Here is a 21724-nt window from a genome sequence, read left to right as displayed (position 1 = left end):
CTACGGTCGCAGGTTCGAATCCTGCCTCGGGCATGGATGTATGTGATGTCCTTAGGTTAGTTAGGTTTAAGTAGTTCTAAATTCTAGGGGACTAATGACCTCAGATGTTAAGTCTCATAGTGTTCAGAGCCATTCCAGGAATGCTAGTTCAGAAAGTTTAGCAGTAGAACCTCTGTGAAGTATAGAATGTAGGAGATGAGTTACTGATGGAAGTAAAGCTATGAGAACGGGTTGTGAGTAGTTCTCGGGTAGCTCAGTTGACAGAGCATTTTCCCAAGTACGACAATGGTCCCGGGTTCGAGTCCCTGTACGGCACACAGTCTTAATTTGCAAGGAAGTTTCATATCGGCGTTCATTTGGAATCGCTGGGGGTAGATTCCGAGATACCGAATCAGGAAACTAAGTGAAATTGTGGTGAATTCCAGATGTAACTCGCGTCGACGCACGTTATCGAACGATCGAGTATCAAGAGATCAGTTGTGCGTTAGAATGCTTATAGTCTTCGCAATAACTCCCTCGCAGTATGCTTCGGTTTCAGATATCTTGGAGGCTGTTGCTCAATGGCGGGGCTACACTATTCTTATGAATTTTGGAAAATCGGCAATATGTGCGGTAAATCGTCGGTTATATACACGTGATATCTGTTCTTCCGAACATGTCAGACATATCTGACAGCACATATACAGGGTGAGTCACCTAACATTACCGCTGGATACATTTCGTAAACCACATCAAATACTGACGAAATGAATTCCACAGACCGAACGTGAGGAGAGGGGCTAGTGTAATTGTTTAATACAAACCATACAAAAATGAACGGAAGTATGTTTTTTAACACAAACCTACGTTTTATTAAATGGAACCCCGTTCGTTTTGTTAGAACATCTGAACATACAAACAAATACGTAATCAGTGCCGTTTGTTGCATTGTAAAATGTTAATTACATCCGGAGATATTGTAACCTAAAGTTGACGCTGGAGTACCACTCCTCCGCTGTTCGATCGTGTGTATCGGAGAGCACCGAATTACGTAGGGATCCAAAGGCAACGGTGATGGACCTTAGGTACAGAAGAGACTGGAACAGCACATTACGTCCACATGCTAACACCTTTTTATTGGTCTTTTTCACTGACGCACATGTACATTGCCATGAGGGGTGAGGTACACGTTCGACGGGCGTTTATAGGACGTGGAGGACGCATAAATTGGCCAGCCCGTTCTCCTGATCTTACACCTCTGGACTTCTTTCTGTGGGGTACGTTAAAGGAGAATGTGTACTGTGATGTGCCTACAAACCCAGAGGATATGAAACAACGTATTGTGGCAGCCTGCGGCGACATTACACCAGATGTACTGCGGCGTGTACAACATTCATTACGCCAGAGATTGCAATTGCGTGCAGCAAATGATGGCCACCACATTGAACATCTATTGGCCTGACATGTCGGGACACACTCTATTCCACTCCGTAATTGAAAACGGAAAGCACGTGTACCTCACCCCTCATGGTAATGTACATGTGCGTCAGTGAAAAAGACCAATAAAAAGGTGTTAGCATGTGGACATAATGTGCTGTTCCTGTCTCTTTTGTACCTAAGGTCCATCACCGTTCCCTTTGGATCCCTACGTAATTCGGTGCTCTCCGATACACACGATCGAACAGCAGAGGAGTGGTACTCAAGCGTCCACTTTAGGTTACAATATCTCCGGATGTAATTAACATTTTACAATGCAACAAACGGCACTGATTACGTATTTGTTTATATGTTCGGATGTGCTAACAAAACTAACGAGGTTCCATATAAGAAAACGTAGGTTTTTGTTAAAAAACATACTTCCGTGCATTTTTTATGGTTTGTATTAACCAATTACACTAGCCCCTCTCCTCACGTTCGGTCTGTGGAATCGATTCGTCAGTATTTGATGTGGTTTACGAAATATATCCAGCGGTAACGTTAGGTGACTCACCCTGTATATAATTAAGGTGAGAACGGCCAATGATTTCTTCAGTACGGATGCACACCAGGCCCGAATTCTTACGTGAATCGGCGAAATGCTGCGATTAATGAGGAAAATGGGGGTAGTACCGTGTGCATAGGTTGAAAAACGGGGCCTTACGTGAGGCACGCTAGGGGTAGTCCGTACAGTAGATTACCACTGTGTCCGTATGTCATAGTGGTCAGCCTATCTGCTGGTAAGCGGGAAACACGTGTTCGAATCCCCGTTCGGCACAAATTTTCAACGTCCCCGATTGATTTAAAGCAGTGTCCGCTCGCAGCCAGTGTCTGTAATACATTTGTGTCTTAATTTACCTATGCAAGTGATAACAGAGTGAGTACAATGCTTGCTGTTCGCAAACCTGCGTTCAATGTCTGCTCGCGGAGCACGTTTGCTGTGGAGCCGTTATATAGTTGCAACAAGTAACAGGTGATGTTTTCTGTCTGTCTCAAACATAGGGAGGAACTAGCACTCTCCCGCACTTTTCTCCAATTGCGTTTGAGGTATTCGATTGTGTACTGTCTGAACGAGTTACAAGCATAGAGCTGGTCTGTGCTGGTTGATTGCAGAGATACGCTGCCACATGACACCTTCCCGAATAAGGTTAAGGGGAAATTATTCTTAAATTGAATCATTCAGTGTTTGTACCCTTATTCACATCACACGAATCACAGCTTCGCCTCTCCTTTCCAGAATCACATTTGCTAAGCATCCTAGAAGACACTCTCCGTCTCACTCAGTTAAAAGCGACGACGTCAGCGCAAGACAAAATTATTGATATTAACCGACATTTTCAGTGTAGCAGGAGGCGATGTTTAAATATAGTTTTGCAGTCTTCTTTTGGAAAACTTTTTATTTGACACGATCGCAAGGAACGCTAAACCGATTACTGGTTTCGACCGGTTAAATGGCTCTGAGCACTATGGGACTTAACATCTGTGGTCATCAGTCCCCTAGAACTTAGAACTACTTAAACCTAACTAACCTAAGGACATCACAAACATCCATACCCGAGGCAGGATTCGAACCTGCGACCGTAGCAGCCGCGCGGTTCCGGACTGCGCGCCTAGAACCGCTAGACCACCGCGGCCGGCCGACCGGTTAAATGATCATATTCGGATCTCAGAACAGAAAGCAGTGTTAACATCGGTTAATAAAGCGGGACGCTTTGTCACAAACATGTTTACAATTCCAATCTCAATAACTGTAGTTACTATATGTATACGCTACCGTGCCGTGTGCAGTATAACAGATACAGCGTGATGATGTAAGGCAACATAAGGAACCATCTCGTCTGTTGACAATTTTTGTGAAAGCTATCCAGCTGGCGGAAACAGGCAGTCTGCTTTCGGCTATGTGATCTGAAGATGGCTGATTAACTGGTCGAAAATAGTAATCGTTGTATCCTTGATTGCGATCTTAGAAAATAATAGTTTTTTAAAAGAAGACTGCAACCCTAAAAGTACTGTCGTCAACGCCCTGATCGGGCTATCCGGGCCATTTCTTCACTCAAGCTGGTCATAGCACCTGTGCGAGGGGCATCCGACCTCGTCCAGTTTCGGTCGAAAAAATTACAGGATTTTTTGTGTAACATTCCCGCTTCGGCCCCTGCAGTTTCATGAAGTTCCGATAGATGACGGCACTATAGGTAGAATTCAAAATGACGTCTGTAGCGGAGGTCCGATTCAAGCAAAGACCTGTTATGCTGTTTGTTTCGTCGGGAAACAAAAGAGCATTGCTAATGTTCATAAGCGCTTGCGGAGTATCTACGGAGACCTGACAGTGAAAAAAAAAGCACGACGAGCCGTTGGATTAGGCGTCTGTCATCATCGCAAAAAGGTTGGCAAACCTGTCCGATTTACGCGTGCGGGCCGGCTGCACACAGCTGTGACCCCTGCAGTGTCCGAACGTGCGGATACGCTCATCGATGGACCACAAGGAAACACCTCGCCGCTCAACTCGACGTCTCTGTTGGTAGTTCAAATGTGTGTGAAATTTTATGGGGCTTAACTGCTAAGGTTACGAGTCCCTAAGCTTACACACTACTTAACCTAAATTATCCTAACGACAAACACGCACACCCAAGCCAGAGGGAGGACTCGAATCTCCGCCGGGACCAGCCGCACAGTCCACGACTGTAGCGCCTTGGACCGCTCGGCTAATCCCGCGCGGTTCTGTTGGTAGCCCTGACACATTCGTACACCAGTTGGTGGTACTAAAAGGTACAGATTGTTCTTCCTTATCCACCGTACAGCCCCGATCTCACACCTTACACTTCCGTCCGTTTGGCCCAATGAGGATGCACGCCGCAGAGAGCAGCACGTGCATGATGGGGACGTTAGTGATGCAGCAAGAAGTTGGCTCCGGCGTCGACCAGCAGAGTCGTACCAAGCGGCCGCCGCAGTAAGTTGGCCTAAGGCCATCGCATTGAATGGAGATTATGATGAAAAACGGAGTTTAGTAGCTAAAACACTGGGGAAAAATGTGGTGTACTGGGATCCTCAATAAAAAACGTGCTTTCAGAAAAAAATGTGTTGCATTACTTATTAAAAGCCGTTCGTAAATACACTACTAGCCGTTTAAATTGTTACACCACGAAGATGACGTGCTACAGACGCGAAATTTAACAGACAGGAAGAAGATGCTGTGATATGGAAATGATTAGCTTTTCAGAGCATTCACACAAGGTTGATGCCGGTGGCGACACCTACAACGTGCTGACATGAGGAAAGTTTCCAACCGATTTCTCATACACAAACAGCAGTTGACCGGCGTTGGCTGGTGAAAAGTTGTTGTGATGCGTCGTGTAAGGAGGAGAAATGCGTACCATCACGTTTCCGACTTTGATAAAGGTAGGATTGTAGCCTATTGCGATTGCGGTATATCGTATCGCGACATTGGTGCTCGAGCTGGTCGAGATCCAATGACTGTTAGCAGAATATGGAATCGGTGGGTTCAGGTGGGTAATACGGAACTCCGTGCTGGATCCCAACTGCCTCGTATCGCTAGCAGTCGGGATGACAAGCATCTTACCCGCATGGCTGTAAAGGATCGTGCAGCCACGTCTCGATCCCTGAGTCAACAGATGGGGGCGTTTGCAAGACAACAACCATCTACAGAACAGTTCGACGACGTTTGCAGAAGCATGGACTATCAGCTCGGAGACCATGGCTGCGGTTACCCTTGACGCTGTATCACAGACCGGAGCGCCTGCGACGGTATACTCAACGACGAACCTGGATGCACGAATGGCAAAACGTCATTTTTTCGGATGAATCCAGGTTCTGTTTACAGCATTATGATGGTCGCATCCGTGTTTGGCGACATCGCGGTGAACGCACATTGGAAGCGTGTATTTGTCATAGCCATACTAGCGTATCTGTTGTATAGCTAGAGAAGGCCGAAATGCACGCGTTAAAATCAAGCAGGCTGGCGTGAGGTCTGAAACAGGATATGTAATGAATGCTATAAAGAAAAGTACGTAGCTTCTGGAATACTTAACTTTAATCCACATTTGTAGAACATTGCTCTTGATGATACAGAAGTATTATAGCAATTGAATACGGCGCCTTGATGGTCGTAGCAAATGTAGCTGAAGGCTACGCTAACTATCGTCTCGGCAAATGAGAGCGTAATTCTCAGTGAACCATGGCTAGCGACGTCGGCTGTACAACTGGGGCGAGTGCTAGTACGTCTGTCTAGACCTGCCGTGTGGTGGCGCTCGGTCTGCAATTACTGACAGTGGCGACACGCGGGTCCGTCGTATACTAGCGGACCGCGGCCGATTTAAAAACTACCACCTAGCAAGTGTGGTGTCCGGCGGTGACACTACAGTATCACCCGGCGTGATGATATGGGGTGCCATTGGTTACACGTCTCCGTCACCTCTTGTTCGCATTGACGGCACTTTGAACAGTGGACGTTACATTTCAGATGTATCACGACCCGTGGCTCTACCCATCATTCGATCCCTGCGAAACCCTAAATTTCAGCAGGATAATGCACGACCGCATATTGCAGGTCCTGGATACAGAAAATGTTCGACTGCTACCCCGGCCAGCACATTCTCCAGATCTCTCATCAATTGAAAACGTCTGGTCAATGGTGGCCGACCAACTGGCTCGTCACAATACGCCAGTCACTAGTCTTGATGAACTGTGGTATCGTGTTGAAGCTGCATGGGCAGCTGTACCTGTACACGCCATCCAAGCTGTGTTTGACTCAATGCCCAGGCGTATCAAGGCCGTTATTACGGCCAGAGGTCGTTGGTCTGGTTACTGATTTCTCAGGATCTATGCACCCAAATTGAGTGAAAATGTGATCACATGTCAGTTCTAGTATAATGTATTTGTCCAATGAATACCCGTTTATCATCTGCATTTCGTCTTGGTGTAGCAATTTTAATGGCCAGTAGTGTACATTTCATTCAAGTAGAAGACAGGGTCTCGTGGGTGCGGAAGAATTTTTTTTTGAAGCAGCCTGTACCTATTCTAGTGGTTTCTCCTTGCTTGTATGTTTCTCTCTCTCTCTCTCTCTCTCTCTGTCTGTCTGTGTCTGTGTGTGTGTGTGTGTGTGTGTGTGTGTGTGTGTGTGTGTGTGTGTGTGTGTGTGTACACTGCAGCGGTCCTTTACGGCAGTGCACTCTGATACGGCGGGAAGAGGTGAGCGCAGCCTAACCCATTACAGGGCTAGACCTCTCTCCCACAGTCGGGTGTCGCCAGCTCCGCTGCTGACATCGGTAATTGGCGACGCGGCCGTCTACGGTGTGTACACCGTATCTGCCCGGCCCCACACTACGTGCCCCAGAATTGGCGCGGGAAAAGCGGCGAGTGGGAGGGAAAAAAGTCGCTGGCGGCAGGCGGGGTAGGCGGGCTCGGCGACTCCGTAAGGGAGCAGCGATGTGTACGGCGCGTCTCGGCTTTCGCCGGTCACCCGAGCCGAGCAGCGCCGGGAAGAGGCGGGAGACGGCAGGGAGTGCTTGTTAGCTGCGCCGCGCACATTGCCTCGGCACTGACATCAGTCAGGGATCCCACAGGTGCGACAGCTTCCCCCCTGAGGGTGAGGGGGTACGCCCACAGCATTCGACTTGTAACACTCTTGTCTGCTACAGCTATACCATAACCTCGAAGCTGGATACAATTACGTAACAGAAGAGTGTTACCCTCTGAGACGAATTTTGCTAGGTTGACCGTGTTGTACCTAACGGAAATGGCTTATCGGAAATGACAGTCAGAATTACGTAAATATTCAAACAGTAACAAACAATGTAACGTTGTCGGTTTAATTTGTGGTGTTGGCGGTGCTGCTATTCAAGACCATAAAAGTGGGTTCAAAGCTGTGAGCTGTCCGGGGAAGTTAACCTTGCATTACTGCGCAACTGTTTCACCAGGTATCCTGTCTAGCTTACCAAATTCCCAACCAGACGAACATTAATTATAATCTTTTAATAGTCATACGACAACCGGTGATATATATATAAAAGAGAGAATTTAAATAAAAAGAAATAATTCAGTTTATATTTGGAAATTTATTTTAAGATTGATCATTGAAATTTCAGCATATTAAAATTGATTCCTAACTAAACTGGTGCCTTATTTAGGATTGTGAAAATGTGAGATTGCAATCTTAAGGAACACATCAATTATGGAGCCAAGATTGGGAGACTGCATACAACACTGCATTCATAAAACAACACACAAAGAATGTTGAAACGTATGCAAGAGAAAGTTAACCACTACCAACAGATTCAAATTTTCACCCAAAGAAATTACTTCGAAGCACAAGCCTGTCCGTCATGTAATTACCACACACTGTTATACTAAATTCATATTACCTCTTTGTGAAATCTTCGCGAAAAGAATAGCTGAAGGCTACTTTGATGATTACACCACATGCTTCACGTGGTCAACTTGGTTTACACAAAGAGTGTAACTCCACAATAATTTTGATAATTAAAATAAATTAGATCGAAAAGCAATTTACAAAAGAAAAACCTCGAACTGGTTACTAACGTCTTACTGTTAACCTGACGGGTCAAACAGTTATATAAGCACGTGGTACTGGTCTCGCAAAGTACACCCCACGTGGGTTGAACATAAAGAAAAGTTGCTATATTGAAAAATATTGTCAAGACGAGACGTTATAATCACACAAGCATTCGCATTTAAGATTGATCTTAGTTAGAGTTACTGATCAACACGTGGTTCCACTTGACTCTCAAAGTAGTGACAAAGCAACTACCGGAATATATTCTGAACTTCACACTCGAATTACACTGCGTTGCAATTTAAGATAACATTAGATATTTTAGAGCTAAACCTGAAATAAAGGTGATTAAATTTTCAGTTAGGCTGAACTTAAGAAATCCATTGTCCTACGGACTTAGCAGACACGCGCTTAGCCGGAGATCTTACCACTTCAGACGCTCGCCCCGGACCGACTGCTTGGCCCCTTCCTGAGGGGTGGCTCACAAATACAAACGGAAGTGGCCAGAGGGGCAGCTTCCTATACTAACATGACAACGGACGGACAGGACCATACTAAGGATAGAAACCTCTTTGCTTTTAGAAAGCGTAGCTACCTGTTCCGACGTTGGTCCTACTGTTCTCTAGCAGACAGGCTTGTCTGCTACCCTCAAGAATGCAACTAGAAATACATTTGCTCATTCATCCTCTCACACAGAAGGGAAGGGGGATGACAGTATCTTATCATATACAGTATGTAAAAGAAAGCGGATGTAGGTTCCGTATGAGACTGTGTGACATGAATTACATATAAACTGTGTTTTAAAGTGTAGTAGTGTGACAGATCGTTCTTGTTTATGTGTAAAAGTAACACGTTCCACTACTCAGTCTCCTCCCAGATAGTCAGAAACGCCACAGTAAATTTAGAAGAGGAATTTATGCTGTAAATGACAACAGATATAAGAAATGAAACATGAAAGAAATCCAACAGAGACCTTTCAACAATAATTTACCTATCGACGCTGTTCAAAAAGTAAGGAAAACGGTCGCCAGCCTAATGAGGAAAGAGGATGATTGACATTCTTGTTCAAGAAATTAAGAATGAGTAACCTTAACGGACAAACACAACCTATATTTTTTCCACACGCGAGTGCAATGAACTCTGACACCTGCATATGTTAACGTTAAGGTTGGAACTAACAGCTAGAGCAGCACAGAGTATTTGCATAAATATAACAGATAACGAAACACACTATTACTTTCAGTGCTTACTCAAACTGAATGGTCTTTATAACGCTATTATTACTATTCACTGCAGAATCATTAATTGGACATAGGTTCAGTATTATTGTTCAAATATAAATTATAAATCCAGTTCACTGCATTTTTATGAACTGGTCACAGGTTAAATATCTCTCAACTAAATACTATTCTATTTAGAATGAAAGTTAAATGGACTTCACTAACAGGTAATTTCTCACTGTCTTTTGAATAAAGAAATTATGGTTTTCATAAATAGTGGTCTTACCGTTACTTGTTACCTAGCATTAGCACAATAGACAAACTGTGGATCGTGTTATACTACTAATATGCACTTCCAATACACTTAGCAATCATGAACATATAATGTTCTACTATTGCAGTTGTCCACTTTTACTACAGTGAAACACAATGTTGACAAAATTGCAAGAAACTGACTCACCTTTTAAAATTTACTACAGTCAACAATGTGATCATTAACTAAGCAAAACTTTATAAGCCTCAGTTTTATAAACTTTTAATCTTTAAAAGAAACAGCAAATTGTCTTTATTACCACTGTCTCCTACTTGCAAGTAAATCATTGAATAGGTGACTTTGAAACTCCACAAAATTATAAATTGGACTATTTCCATCACTGGCAGGCTTTCACTAAACTACATTTACTACTCCCCACAATTTCACGAAATCCACAGTAAACATGAATACTCTCTTACTACCAAAGATTGAACAACATCATTTAATGTTTTGAAGCTTTCATTTTTTTCCACAAACTACGACACTCGGTAATCATAGTTCAAATGGAGAGGAACCTGAGAGGTGTTGTAATAGGGAAAAAATCAAGGTAGGTACATGAATTCAGTTATAAGTTACCTTATATTTGTGCACACTAAAACATCCAATAAACTGATCCTTCACTGTACATTATTATAGCATTCCGATACAGTGATTGCGCAATGTGGTGGCAACTGCATGTTGGTAGGTGGATTTGCGGGCAGAATTGCTGGACCCTGTCCCTTCTTGGTGGCGATGATGGATACCAATTCCAGAATCGTTCCAGCTATTTATCCATACATCCACCCATCCGAGGCATTGGAAAGTGGCAGAAAAAGCCTCTCTCGGAACCAGCACAATATACAACTTTTACATGGCAGTTTGGTAGCTCGTCCCCGACTAACTCTTGCTCCACCTTTTCTATCTAGACCAACCACAATTTGCGCTCGCTACACAGTTCCGTTCCCGAGGGGAACCACTACACCTTTTACATACAAGCTAACTAAGAACCCTAAGTGAAGGTCAGCAGTTTACATAACAGCAAACAAACATTTAGAACATTTGCACATATTAGTATTTCTACAAAAAATTGTTGTTGTTGTTGTTGTCTTCAGTCCTGAGACTGGTTTGATGCAGCTCTCCATGCTACTCTATCCTGTGCAAGCTTCTTCATCTCCCAGTACCTACTGCAACCTACATCCTTCTGAATCTGCTTAGTGTATTGATCTCTTGGACTCCCTCTACGATTTTTACCCTCCACGCTGCCCTCCAATGCTAAATTTGTGATCCCTCGATGCCTCAGAACATGTCCTACCAACCGATCCCTTCTTCTAGACAAGTTGTGCCACAAACTTCTCTTCTCCCCAATCCTATTCAATACCTCCTCATTAGTTACGTGATCTACCCACCTTATCTTCAGCATTCTTCTGTAGCACCACATTTCGAAAGCTTCTATTCTCTTCTTGTCCAATCTAGTTATCGTCCATGTCTCACTTCCATACATGGCTACACTCCATACAAATACTTTCAGAAACGACTTCCTGACACCTAAATCTATATTCGATGTTAACAAATTTCTCTTCTTGAGAAACGCTTTCCTTGCCATTACCAGTCTACATTTTATATCCTCTCTACTTCGACCATCATCGGTTATTTTACTCCCTAAATAGCAAAACTCCTTTACTACTTAAAGTGTCTCATTTCCTAATCTAATTCCCTCAGCATCACCCGACTTAATTTGACTACATTCCATTATCCTCGTTTTGCTTTTGTTGATGTTCATCTTATATCCTCCCTTCAAGACACTGTCCATTCCGTTCAACTGCTCTTCCAAGTCCTTTGCTGTCTCTGACAGAATTACAATGTCATCGGCGAACCTCAAAGTTTTTACTTCTTCTCCATGAATTTTAAATTATTCACCCAAATTCCAAAAGTATACAGTAAGTTTTGTCTCCCTCCAATTGAGACAAAGAATTTAAATGACAGATATACTACATTGCATAGAATCAAACCATGCCATCAACGTTTTAACAAAGAAAGGAGTATACAATTTCGTGTTATCGATTCAATCAAACATATTTACAGAAGCTCAACGATGTAACATTATATAAAACAAAAGGCAAAATAAATCTGTAGAGTATTAGAGCTATGGTGTTACAGACTCCAGACTAACTCGCTCTCCATGATACTAACCAATGCCGAACTCTAGCCTCTTTACCGATGAAAAGTATACTGCGTGACAAAAAATTGAAACATACAGGAGACACGAGTGGATTTCAAAGTACGAGGGTCACTCCAAAAGAAGTGCACACTATTTTTTTTAAAATCCATCTTTTATTCTGCATGTTTGGAAGTTTTACAGTGTGTAGATACACCCTTTTAGCAACAATATTTTCATTTCTTCACATAATTTCCATCCCTCCCAACTGCCTTACGCCATCTTGGAACCAGCGCCTGTATACCCGCACGGTAAAATTCTTGACCAGCCTGTTGGAGCCCCTGTTTGGCAGCGTGCACAAGGGAGTCATCATCTTCAAACCTTGTTCCACGAAGAGAGTGTTCCAGTTACCCAAAGAGATGATAGTCACATAGAGCCAGGTCAGGACTGTAGGGCGGGTGTTTCAGTGTTGTCCATCCGAGTTTCGTGATCGCTTCCATGGTTTTTTGACTGACATGTGGCCGTGCATTATCGTGCAACAGCAAAACGTCCTGCTTTTGCCGGTGTGGTCGAACACGACTCAGTCGAGCTTGAAGTTTCTTCAGTGTCGTCACATATGCATCAGAATTTATGGTGGTTCCACTTGGCATGATGTCCACAAGCAAGAGTCCTTCGGAATCGAAAAGCACCGTAGCCATAACTTTTCCAGCAGAAGGTGTGGTTTTGAATTTTTTTTTTTCCTTGGGTGAATTTGCATGATGCCACTCCATGCCTCTTCGTCTCTGGTGAAAAATGATGGAGCCATGTTTCATCACCTGTCACAGTTCTTCCAAGAAATTCATCTCCACCGATCTCGTACTGTTCCAAAAGTTCGATGCATACCGTTTTTCTTGTTTCTTTGTGAGCCACTGTCAACATCCTGGGAATCCACCTGGCACAAATCATTTTTAATGCCAACACTGTCAGTAGTATGCAAACACTTCCTTAACCCTATCCCAACGCATCGTGACAATTCGTTCACTGTGATGCGTCTGTCAGCAGTCACCAATTCTTTTAACTCTCTGCACGTGCATTGTCTGGAGTGTGTGCAGAAAGAGGTCTGCCGCTGCGAGGACAATCGACAATAATGCCGTGCCCGCTTTCATCACGTAACGTATATATAACCTCGACGAAATATTGACGTAGTGTTTGATATGTTCTTGTTGCGCGATTTTTTAAGTTTACCTTTTTTTTCTCAAGGAAAACCCTTTCCGGCACTGTATGATAAATTTGTGTTTCTCGTTTTTAGTAAAATAGCCGTCTCTTTCGCCTTTCAAATCGACAATTCTCGAACACATCTGACTTAAACATCGACAATTTCGATTTTGCCATGAGTACTGTTTGTTTTTAAGTAACAGACAAAAAGATAACTACGTAGAACAAAAGAGTTCCGTATATTACTCCGCCCTTCATATACCCTCACACAGTTTCAAGAAGGTTCAGCGCTTCCAGTTTCTAGGGTAATCCAGTAAGACACTGTCGCATATACGAGAGTTATTCGGAAAGTAAGGAACGATCGGTCGCGAAATGAAAACCACAGTGAAAATCCGATGAAGTTTTGCGCAGGAGTGTAGGGCAGTGTTTCTAGTATGCCGTCTATCGCATTACGTCGTTCTTTTTAGTTTTTAGCACACACGGAGCACATAAATATACCTAGAACAATACTGTCTCCCGCCAAGTACGAGGGCCTGGTGAGAAATTTCGCCTGAAACTATGCAGCCAACATTACATACCTGACGTGCGTTTTCTTCTTCAAGACAATTGTCAGCCGCATTCTGCAAGGGCAATGAAGATGCTCCTGCATCGTTCTCGATTGGAAATGTTTGATTACCCACAATACAGGCTGTAATTGTCTCCCTCTGAGTTTCATCTCTGCTCACATGAACCACTGGCTACGAAGAAAACATTTTGGCACAGACAACGCGCTGTAAGCCAGAGTAGAGAATTGGTGGAAAGTACTGGCGGCTGCCTTCTGTAACGAGGGTACTGGGAAGTTGGTATAACGATCTGTCAAAAGTCTAAGTCGGATCAGCGACTATGGAGATAAGTAGCTGATAGTTGTAGCTAACTGTTGCAAATAAAACGGTTTTGATTTTCACTGTGGTTGCCGGCTGGAGTGGCCGAGCGGTTCTAGGCACTTCAGTCTGGAACCGCGCTACCGCTACAGTCGCAGGTTCGAATCCTGCCTCGGGAATGGATGTGTGTGGTGTCCTTAGGTTAGTTAGGTTTAAGTAGTTAGAAGTTCTAGGGGACTGCTGACCTCAGAAGTTACGTCCCGTAGTGCTGAGCCATTTGAACCATTTCACTGTGGTTTCCATTTCGCGACCTATCGTTTCTTAGTTTCCGAATAGCCCTCGAACAAAGAAAGTGATCGAAACATGGTAAGCCTGATAGGTATGCAACACACTTAACGTACAAGTAACGCGGTTACTATCTTAACTGACGAATGGCCCCAACACCGGAAGGCCTCGACGCTTGTTCGTGACGTCACGTCAGCTAGGCACGGCGAACGCCAGGTCTGTTGCAGGCATACTCATAATGGTGGTGTCTCCCTCTCTGACACAGGAAAATGTGGAACTATTGGCGGTAGTTGACCAACACACATTGTTCTGAGAGTTTTCTGCAATCAGTTAATTGTGCAATTCATTATCCTTCTTAACAAATTGTGTACTCCGGAAATCAAATTTCCACCTGTTTTAAGGAGTGACATACAAAAACAACTTCATGGTCCAGCAGCAACAGAATTCGTGTTCTTTACCTTATTTGTAAATGTGAGGAAGTTACGTTTGTACTGGGTTGCTTTTACAAGAAACTGAACATATTGGTGCTCTTCTTTAGGTATCTTGGTTGACTATGGGGTGAGGAGCACAGAATGTTACTGAAATATCTTGCGATTTTACACTTTGGGGGAAGGGGTGGGGGACAAGAGAAGAGGCAAAAGAAAGATACTTGTTTTATCAAATAATTTTTTTATCTTGTAAAGTTTCTCCTTTCAGTTGCAAGAAGGGAATATTAACCTTTTCTAATGTGCATGTTTAAAAAAGTTTAAGTTCAGCAGTATTTTCGATGTATGAAGCTATTATTTCCTGTTTAGAATTCCTTTCGTTGAAAACGACTGTAATCTAATGACTGGCAACAGTTGGACGTTTACACATGTAAATTAGTTTACATTTCCAGTGACAATTCAAACGAAAATAAATAAATAAATGAAACGAGTTAATTGTAAGGGGGTTGGGGTAAGTTTCGATAACAAAATATCAAGTAAATATAGTTACTTGAATGTAACATTTAGGAAGCTTACAATGGTGCAAAGCATCTTCTCAAATTGATCTACGTTTGTTTCGACAGGACTATGATCTTCATTTGTAGCTTTACGATAGTAAGAAAATCTTTCATCTAAATAAAACTGCAGAATCCAAAACAATACCAAACATTTTGTCCAAAAGTAAGAGATTTAGGGTAGATCACATAACTAATGAGGAAGTATTGAATAGGATTGGGGAAAAGAGAAGTTTGTGGCACAACTTGACTAGAAGGAGGGATCGGTTGGTAGGACATGTTCTGAGGCATCAAGGGATCACCAATTTAGTATTGGAGGGCAGCGTGGAGGGTAAAAATCGTAGAGGGAGACCAAAAGATGAGTACACTAAGCAGATTCAGAAGGATGTAGGTTGCGGTAGGTACTGGGAGATGAAGAGGCTCGTACAGAATAGAGTAGCATGGAGAGTTGCATCAAACCAGTATCAGGACTGAAGACCACAACAACAACAACATAGTGGTAAGGACGCCCAGGCGTTTCTGCCTGCAACAGACCTGGCGTTCGTCGTGCCTAGCTGACGTGACGTCACGAACAAGCGCCGAGGCCTTCCTTTGAGTCGGTGTTGATGGCACGCGGAAAACTACTGTAGTCTAATCTTACGGTAGCTTTATGACTCCACTTGCTACGCCATCCTCTGCAGTCGACGTCATTACGCGTCGGGTGAGCCGCCAGTATTCCATTTCACAACGTTTGGGGCCTTGTACTATGTACGGTATGCCCCTGGGCGTTTATTTGAAGTGCTGCGCAGAATACAGACCAGTAATATTCTGGAGAGCCGCTGTTGGAAGAGGACTCTGGCGTAGGACGACTGGCGGCAGTCTGGCGGCATTTCGGCCATCTGTTTCCGCAGCCAGCAGCAGGAATTCCTGCTCGGAGGACTGACGGCGCGGCTTCGATCAGTCGCTATCCGGCGCCCGGGCTCATTTCGAAATCACGAGCGGCACGCAAATCTTTTCCGCGGGCGCGCCAAATTGAATTTAGATCCAAATACTCGATGGCTGGCGCGTAATCGAAGCGCGCACTGCGCCGCCGCTGCCGCTGCCGGTCGGCGGCCCCTGGACGCGGTGCGGTAATCGCCAGAAGATGGCAGCCGGCGCATTAGGCGGCTCTCAGGGCCGCACCTCCCCGTCACTTATCTCTAGAGGGCGCGCGCCCTCCAGATAACGGATGGGGTCGTTGAGACGGGGCCGCCGCGCTGGTAGGGGGCTAAAGCCGCACGCCGTAATGCCGCGAGCCTTCCCGCCCGCCAGGGACAAAGCAGCGAGACCTGCGGTACACCTTCCAGTGGCGATCCACTGAAGCTTCAGGTAAAATATCCAATCCCACACTCATCAGACAAGGTTCCCTGGTCATAAAGCAATAGTGGATTAGAATATAACTTTTAATAGATAATATAGTACACTGAGGTGACAAAACTCATGGCATAGCGATATGCACATATATAGATGTGTAACCTCCCCCTCACTTATCGACCTTAATGACAGAAAAAAAAATTAAACCGCGTGTACCTAATGGAAATTTGGGAAAAAGCAATCGTCTCCGAAGTTAATCTGTCGGTAAAGAGGGAGGAAAGGGTTACATCTAAATGAAAGGAAAAATGCAAATAAAACTGGTGGAAATTAATTTTGAAAAGGGGTAAAGTTAATAAAGGAAGTAAATGTGCGGCCGTTACGTTAACAATTAACTAGCGGTAATTAGATATTTGAGATTTGGGGGAAATTACGGTCGCCAGTCCTAAGGACAATTACTATAGTGACTGAAAAAGAAAGGTTATTACACATATAATTAGCACTAGAAGCGTGGCAACTGAAGGTTGACACGTGCAGTGTGAAAACTGAAAGTTTGTCAGAAGTAATAAATTTCGCTACACTCTGACTTAATTTAGCAAAAGAATTAATAAAACCGGAAAATCGAAAGTTAATTTAGTGACTGAAGTTAATAGTGAGCTTTCTTTCTGAAGCACATCGAAATTCAGTAAAATACGGTTAGTCTTGGACTACCTCAACAATCATTTCAAAAGCTACTTGAATCTACGCAATTTAGAAATAAGAGATTTAACTTTGAACTTGAATTAAATGATTCTGAACAATTAACAATAGTAAAATTTAGTACGTACCAAGCTGAGCTGCAGTCGCAGGTAAGCTAAAATACAGTAACAAAACTCGCACTCTTAATTTGTGCTTGTGTAATCTGAATATTGTAGCCAGCTATGAATACCTTAACTGAACTTTGATATTAAAGCAGTGAAATCGAATGATGCTGGCGTTTGAATTTCAACGACACTCGGGCTCATTTCGGAAAAGGAAGGGACCCTGCTTGGTAATGCAATTGGGACAATGAGCAACAAACGTTCATGCTAAGTTGCTGTAATTTTGTGATGCAACAATTTTAAAAGTTTGAAAAGCTGAGGTCTGCCATACAGTTCTAAAACTTGCGTGCTTCCAGTCTTCCTTGTTGGTTGATTGAAGGTTTGAAGCCGTCGATCGAGGAGGTGGCGACAGTCACTCATTGTCGGCCATCGCTGTTGCAGAAGCTGGATGTTGGCGCGCCTTCTTCTCGACACGGTCTCCAGACGAAACGGGCTCTTGATGTGCGCCAACTAATGCTTCCCGTCCGCGACACCATGTCAGAAACTATCATAGCAAGTCGAGCGCAATTACATGCTGCCAAACCCCGAAAGCGCGGCAACTCGCGGGAGCTTTACACAACACACCTCTCCACTGCACCACCCCACCTCGCTACTCCAGCCAGACTCACTCTCTGCCCGCGCTCCACGCGACAGAGTTAACACTACCAAAGATCCTAAACACTTTTGGTTCTCCACACGGTCTATCGATGTATAGCATAGTTTTTCCTAGGCAAGACCCAGCGTAAAAATACAAATAATATTTACAAAACAACCAATTATTCATAGACATAAATGCATAAATATATATCTATATACAAACAATAAAACAATTACAATATATAAAGAGACAGAAATGTCACATCTTCAGGTGACAAAATAAGGAAAAAAAATTGCAGTGCAATAGATGGAAATAGGAGGATATGCATTTCCAGCGTTACAGATGGCGATAGTACCGAGCGCACAAGGTATGAAGGTGCAGTGCATTGCTTTGTAACCTTAGTAAATCTTTCGAGGAGTGCTTTCATAATCTGTCTCATTGTCCTGTTTGTTGTCGTTCGTTACCATAGACTTGTCACCAAGCGCTCTTCAGTAGTGTAACTATGACCGCTCATAGCTTCCATGGCCACAAATTAAAACTCGACCGCCGCTGTGAAAACATGTAAACATGAATTCCACTAATGATTAAAAAAACTGATAAGAAATTAACATAGGTACCAACCTGCATAATAAAGTTTTGATACTAATCAGGGGTTGCAGGAGTACGGGGACGTCTCGCCCACCCTTTATTTATTTACTTTCTACCGTGCCTATTCGTCTGAATGTTGTTTACTTTAGAATAACTTATTTTCATACCCCCTTCTCTCTCTCTCTCTCTCTCTCTCTCTCTCTCTCTCTCTCTCTCTCTCTCTCTGAGCGTTGGTTGGTATATTTAATTCCATCTTCCAAAGACGCAATTAAGGGTTGCAGTTACATACAGAGAGGCAGCGTAATTAGAAACATTGTTGCACTTTGTCAACGCTTATTGAAAAAGCTGTCACCTGACTGCCAAAATAAAAATTAGTCAAGTTATGTCTCTGAGCGAGCGAAAACATCCTGCGTTGTTGGAGTACACCATCGACAATCAACGGAATCAGTCACATACTTCAAAGGCTGTTCATACGGAGCTATTGGAGTTGGGAAGAATTCATCCGCTAGTTGCAGGGAAAGAGGACTGCAGATAAAAAGACTACTCGACCGCTCATAAGAATTGGTGTGCGCTCAGCGAACAATGAAATAAGGGAAGAGATACAGACTGAAACAAAAGCCGAGTAGCCAGATGCTGTGTTCGAAATTAACGATCTAGACAAAACATCATAAATTTCTCCTTGTTGTACCGAACTGGTTGACTTCTGTGTCTGTATTACGAGATTTATAAAATAAAGCGTTTACAAGCTTCAGTCACGTTTAAACGTCCAGTATTTGTTGGCAGGACAAGTTTCGGCAAGCATTATACATGCTAAACTGTTACTTGCACTCAACTGTTAATTACTGATCGCTTCGAAGGCCATGGGTGAAATTGTTACAATATAGTACAGGAGAATATTTTGGAACATAACCTCAACGGCACACCCAGCAAAAACTTTTCCACACTTACCAGCAATCAGTAACCAATAATAGTTAATGCATAAATAACTGTTAAATACACGATGTCGGCAACATGCGGTTGAAACGCGTCGTGCCAATCAAATTGGAGAAAATAAACGCGACTTTAACTGGGAAAGTGTTATTTCCTAAATTTACAAAATATTCGATTCGAGACGAAAACATTAATCAAGCACAAGCAATGCCAAGAGAAAAGCTTGCTCGTAAAATGTGAAGATCATATTTGGACAACGAATCAAAAAGTGTTTTTTTTTCTCTCTCACACAGTTTTAACAACTTATGTTCCCCAAGGTAGTGTTATAGGCCCTTTGCTGTACCTTATCTATATTAACGATTTTGGAGACAATATGAGCAGCCGTCTTCGGTTGTTTACAGATGACCCTGTCGTTTGTCGACTAATAAAGTCATCAGAAGACCAAAAACGATTTAGAAAAGATATCTGAATGGTGCAAAAGTGGCAGTTGACCCCAAATTACGAAAAGAGTGAGGTCATCCACATGAGTGCTAAAAGGAACTCGTTAAACTTCGGTTACACGATAAATCAGTCTAATCTAAAAGCCGTAAATTCAACTAAATACCTAGGTATTACAATTACGAACAACTTAAATTGGAAGGAACACACAGAAAATGTAACAGACCTAAGGAGACTGCCTACACTACGCTTGTCCGTCCTCTTTTAGAATATTGCTGCGCGCTGTGGGATCCTTACCAAATAGGACTGACGGAGTACATCGAAAAAGTTCAAAGAAAGGCAGGTTGTTTTGTATTATCGTGAAATATGGGAGAGAGTGTCACAGAAATGATACAGGATTTGGGCTGGACATCATTAAAAGAAAAGCGTTTTTCGTTGCGACGGAATCTTGTCACGAAATTCCAATCACCAACTTTCTCCTCCGAATGCGAAAATATTTTGTTGACACCGACCTACATAGGGAGGGACGATTACAAAAATTAAATAAGGGAAATCAGTGCTCGTATGGAAGGATAGAGGTGTTCATTCCTTAGGCGCGCTGTACGAGATTGGAATAATAGAGAATTGTGAAGGTGGTTCGATGAACCCTCTGCCAGGCACTTACATGTGATTTGCAGAGTATAGATGTAGATGCAAAAACGATTAGTGAAATAGAATTAGAGAAATCCGATCTTGCACCGACAGTAATTCCGGTTGCTGACCGCAGATGACTGGAAGAATAATTTGTACAGGGTTATTACAAATGATTGAAGCGATTTCACAGCTCTACAATAACTTTATTATTTGAGATATTTTCGCAATGCTTTGCACACACATACAAAAACTCAAAAAGTTTTTTTAGGCATTCACAAATGTTCGATATGTGCCCCTTTAGTGATTCGGCAGACATCAAGCCGATAATAAAGTTCCTCCCACACTCGGCGCAGCATGTCCCCATCAATGAGTTCGAAAGCATCGTTGATGCGAGCTCGCAGTTCTGGCGCGTTTCTTGGTAGAAAGAAATCGCATAGGGTTAAGTCGGGAGAGCGTGGAGGCCATGACATGAATTGCTGATCATGATCTCCACCACGACCGATCCATCGGTTTTCCAATCTCCTGTTTAAGAAATGCCGAACATCATGATGGAAGTGCGGTGGAGCACCATCCTGTTGAAAGGTGAAGTCGGCGCTGTCGGTCTGCAGTTGTGGCATGAGCCAATGTTCCAGCATGTCCAGATACACGTGTCCTGTAACGTTTTTTTCGCAGAAGAGAAAGGGGCCGTAAACTTTAAACCGTGAGATTGCACAAAACACGTTAACTTTTGGTGAATTGCGAATTTGCTGCACGAATATGTGAGGATTCTTTAGCGCCCAGATTCGCACGTTGTGTCTGTTCACTTCACCATTAAAAAAAAAATGTTCCTTCATCACTGAAAACAAGTTTCGCACTGAACGCATCCCCTTCCATGAGCTGTTGCAACCGCGCCGAAAATTCAAAGCGTTTGACTTTGTCATCGGGTGTCAGGGCTTGTAGCAATTGTAAACGGTAAGGCTTCTGCTTTAGCCTTTTCCGTAAGATTTTCCAAACCGTCGGCTGTGGTACGTTTAGCTCCCTGCTTGCTTTATTCGTCGGCTACGCGTGAAACTTGCCCGCACGCGTTCAACCATTTCTTCGCCCACTGCAGGCGGACCCGTTGATTTCCCCTTACAGAGGCATCCAGAAGCTTTAAACTGCGCATACCATCGCCGAATGGAGTTAGCAGTTGGTGGATCTTTGTTGAACTTCGTCCTGAAGTGTCGTTGCACTGTTACAACTGACTGATGTGAGTGCATTTCAAGCACGACATACGCTTTCTCGGCTCCTGTCGCCATTTTGTCTCACTGCGCTCTCGAGCGCTCTGGCGGCAGAGACCTGAAGTGCGGCTTCAGCCGAACAAAACTTTATGAGTTTTTCTACGTATCTGTAGTGTGTCGTGACCATATGTCAATGAATGG

This window comes from Schistocerca cancellata, chromosome 9 (assembly GCF_023864275.1).
Source record: "Schistocerca cancellata isolate TAMUIC-IGC-003103 chromosome 9, iqSchCanc2.1, whole genome shotgun sequence".
In the NCBI taxonomy this organism is placed as follows: domain Eukaryota; kingdom Metazoa; phylum Arthropoda; class Insecta; order Orthoptera; family Acrididae; genus Schistocerca; species Schistocerca cancellata.
Note: the sequence above shows the minus strand (reverse complement) of the source record.